Genomic DNA, 4741 nt, shown 5'->3' with positions numbered 1-4741 from the left:
CATCGTCGTACTTTCTTGCATTAATTAACTTGAAAGTGTGGTTATCCCACTTCAAAAGCAAAAGAAGAGTGTCACGTCTTAGTGTTATTTTTTTAGGCTTTAATAACACACTGCATATGAAACTTTCACAAGCCGGTTTCCATCTGTAAACAAGCAATAATGCATAAACAAATTATTCTTATTTAGAAACATCTGAGCATTCTTTAAAATTCCCCATAAATTGTTTTGTTGCACCTTTTCCATAAACAAAATATAAATGCTTCCCTTTCTACCCCACCCCTTGTACAAGCACTTTCTTAAATCTGAAAATTGCATAGAAAGGCACATCTGCAGAGGCGCAACTATAGCTTTTGGGCTGGAAGGGCGAGGTTGTAGGTTTGAACGTTTTGGAGACTTCACTAAGATTGAGGCCTACTGAGCATAAAAGTTTGAAATTTTAATCCTCTTCATTGTTTAAATTTCAGTCTTAATTTTAGGACTACAGTATGAGATTATATCAAAAGGAGAACATTTACCTACAGATTACGTGTGAAATAAACATACACCCCTCCTCCATTCACCACGCTCCTAACAGTGCTCAGCAAATATTCCATCAAGCTATCCACGCTTATTTCAGGTTATAGAATCAGTCAAGTGTTTCATATCTTTATATGTGTTTATCGAACAGATTTGAAACACTATTGTTTTTTAAAGCGTTTGTCAAGATTGTATTCACTATCTAAATGTTTATTTGCTCACTAGAATTTTTTAACAAACGGTTATACAAAAATGTAAGGATAAAAAAATGAGGATTGGCACAAGTAAAAACCACTACAATCTTCAAGTGTTAAAAGGCTTAGCGATGTTGCATGACGTTAGACCAAGCTTAGCGATGTTGTATGACGTTAGACCTTGTCAGATCAAAGATTTACAATGTTTTGACGAAGCCTGGAGGTCTAACTTTATCTGAAGTTTCGAGTGTGTGTTTATGTTCGTGTGACAAAAACCAATCTCCAGTTTCGCTTGCTTAGTTGCTGATTATATCTGGAATGGGGAGTAAAGTTGGTAACCACTAACTCTTGAAATTTGTTACGTGTTTATATGATAAAGGTTAATGCCGAGGCGACTTTCGTGCGGTCTTGAGAACGTGAGTATTTCCTCTAAACGGAATCTCACCGTATCATTTTGATAATCTGTCCGTCCAGGCACGCATTTTTTCGGTTTTCGTCCCTTCTTGCGTCAGTATAAACCGCCCTACAGTGTCACAGTAAGTTTAACTTCGTTTCTCATAAAGTTTCTTATAAATCCACAGCGAAATAAAAGTTCTGTGTAGCTATTTTATTTGGGAAAGTGCAGAGCCAATTATCCGTGAATGAAAAAGTGCAGATCTAAACACATTAAAACAACAACCGTGTTTGTTCAAAATTTTTCTTAGCAGGTAGTTTGGGGGTAGAGTTTGTATAAATAAATAAAAAACAAGTACATACGCCAGTTGAAGCAAAAATTGGTGAGTATACGTATTTTTTATAACGATGCATTTGCATTTATTACTTAAACACGTTAGTTTTGGTGCCACGAGTTTTTTTACAAATTAGACATCATTGTAATACCCTTAATGATTTTAAATGATAGTTTATATATGTTAATAATATAGTCTACAGCCTATATAAAAGTTAGCCTAGATAACTAAGATTTCTTCGTGGATATCACATTCAATTTTTTCTTAAACGAAAGCTTGACGCAAACAAATGTTTGAGCAAATTCCTAAAATCTAAATCCACCTAAAAGCAAATCTCAAATTACAACCATCCAATTAGCACTAGGTCGGCGTGGTCACATCTTACCCTCTATTTGTGAATTAATCATATTTGTTCAGGGCAGTGAGGTGCGCTCTAAACAAAACATTTCCCGATATTGCCCACGCGAGCAAGGAATAATAGAATTAACCAATCAAAAAGCACGGTCAGTGTTCTGACCGCAGAAAAATCAGACCCAGCTTAGCAATTCCGATTTTCTGCTGGTAAGAAAAATTATGCTGGATCTCCTGGCTAATATAAAGTGTGCTATTGTCAACATTGTCATCAATATTGTCATCAAATAGTAACGGGAACTCTGAAATGTTATAAAAACAAAAAGAACACTTTAGGGTGTTTTAGAGTTACATAAAACGAGGCGGAAATGTAAATTTTTGGCATCCTGGAATTTTATTTTCTAAAATTTCATCCTGCGTGTCGGGGTCAACCACGGTGGACCTTCTTACGTCACTAAAAATATAATCCTTTCACTTTTAATTTGTGTCAGTCCTGTGTATGTCAGTATCTCATTTCAAAATGTAGTACAGCCTACTTCTGAGTGTAATCAACTGTATCAGTTAAAGCTATCCATAATAAAGCTTAAAGAAAACACCGAAACACCGATGAATGATTACTTTCGCATACGCAGTCAGAATTTGCTTTCCGCTGTATTTTTTTGAAAATAGCAATTGAAATTGTATACGTTTTGCAGTGTTCTAACCTTCAAGTTATATCGCCAGCTACAGGTGCTTAGAAGAGTTATTGTGCACCTCGGATTTAGTTTTCCACAAAAGTTTGAAGTGGTGGCTATCGAATTCTAATCACCTCAGATTTAATTTTCATCTCAGTTAGTTCTTTTTCTTTTTAAAAGATATGCTTTTTTAAAAAGTTTTATAAACGCAAGAATTTATTTTCGCGAAAATGACCAATTTTTATTACATAAGTAGCATGTTTAACCCTAAGAATACTGGAAGGAAGGGTTTTTTTCAATGACTCTTTTTTATTGGTATGCTGCATGGCTAAGATACTTCGGAGTTTTCATATCTATCTTTTAGACCCCTGTACGCTAAATTTTAGATTTCCATCCTTCTCAAAGTCGTAGTAATTGGTGTAATGTTGTCATTTTTTAAAAGTATTGTCTACATATGTTGTTGTGTTTGGTTAAATGTTTTTCATTTAATAAAAACTACTTCTTTTATAGGCCTCCTTTTTGCATGCTTAAAACAGCTGTGCACATAAATATTGGAAGTGTATATTAGTTTGAATTATAGTGCGCATCACTGAGCATTAGAAATTTGTAGATTTATTACTCAACATAATTTCCAAGAATTTTTAGCCATCTACAACATTTTTGCAATATACCTATACTATTATTTTCGCAAAAAACTTACAAAGAGGAGTCTCAAAATACGCCGAATTACCTCGTGAAAATTACGCTTACTAGCCTCCTCAAAAGTTTGCCTGATGTGAAAAAACATGGATCCGTCTCATCTTGAGAACAAAATAATATGTGAAGCTGGAGTGAAAAATCTATATTGTAAACAAGCAAATGTCATGTTGTGAAAAGCCTGGTCAGCATTTTTATGTATAATGTGTTCGGGAGAAATTGTTAGTCGCCGGACTTTAAGTATTTCTGCCCGACATGGTTCATGCATGAAAAATTACCGTGAAGCATTGAACAAAAGCGTTGCTATACGGTCATGAAAATGTTTTTTTTTTTTTATTACAATAGGATAAAAATAAACAAAATTTCGCCGGGCTGTGAATCACCGGACTGTGTTTAGCCGAACTGTAAATCACCGGACTGTGTTTCGCCGGACTGTGAATCACCGGACTGTGTTTCGCCGGAATGTGAATCATTGGACTATTTTTTCCCGGATTGTGCGTCTGATAAAACAAAAAATATTTTCTTCATTCCATATTTGGAATAGTTATTGTTTTGGAAACGATTTCAGCCATACGATCGTCGAGAATTGATGATTCTTCATTTGGGTGTCTATCCATTTTTAGTTTGTGATGCTACAACAGCACTGGTGATGACCCGATTGTATTGTAGTGCAGAATCCGCAAAGAAACTATGTTTCCAACTTTTTTACAAACGTCGGAAGCGACTTTCATTTTGACGTTACGTGTTTGAAAAACGACGTTATTTTAAACATTACTTTAACCTTATTAAAAAATGGCAATCTAGATTATGTGGCGGAGTGAGCAAACAAGAAGTAGTCTAAAAACAAATTTTGTCTTTTATCTTAAATATAAACACGGATTATAGAAAACAAATTTATACTCGCAAATCCAAACAAATATTGAGTTGATTTAGATTATTAAAATGTTTACGGGGGTAAACTTTAAAATAATATAAAGGAAAAAAAGTTTTAAAAAGGTAAAAAAGTCCAAAATTTTCATGTATTAAAAACTCTGTTTTACTTTAGATAAGACTTACAGTAAGATTAGAGCATGTGCAGTTTTGAGTGGTCGCCCATTTTAAATGAAACAATGACATTTCGTGCACTGCCTACATCAATTACAGGATTCATCACTTTTGTTTAGAAAATGGACATTTGCAAACCATAATCTTGAGTTTTGGCACGTTGAAAGAAGTATCTGACACTTTTAACTATGGGAGCATGTGTGACGTTAACCATGTAGCAGTATAAGTGTTTTTTATATTATGTGGTTAGCCTTACTAATTACAACGAATATAGCTACCATGTCAATTATTTTCAGGAGGGACCTTAAGGCTCCCATTTGAGATAAATCATTCAGATTTCTGCACATCTACAGGACAATTGAGGTTATTATAGTCTAAGTGTGTGTTTATTTTAGACGAAAATGTAAATTATATCGCTTTATTTTCGCGGCAGTATTTCAGTAGTGTAACTTGATTTGTTCTTATAGCAAATAAATCCCTTAGATGCATAAAGAATTGAATAATCCAATGATTTTTGTTTTAGAATGAAATTATTCCA

The sequence above is a fragment of the Hydractinia symbiolongicarpus genome, chromosome 1 (assembly GCF_029227915.1).
Source record: "Hydractinia symbiolongicarpus strain clone_291-10 chromosome 1, HSymV2.1, whole genome shotgun sequence".
Lineage (NCBI taxonomy): Eukaryota > Metazoa > Cnidaria > Hydrozoa > Anthoathecata > Hydractiniidae > Hydractinia > Hydractinia symbiolongicarpus.
The sequence above is the reverse complement of the archived record's forward strand: the minus strand, read 5'-3'. Positions refer to the sequence as shown.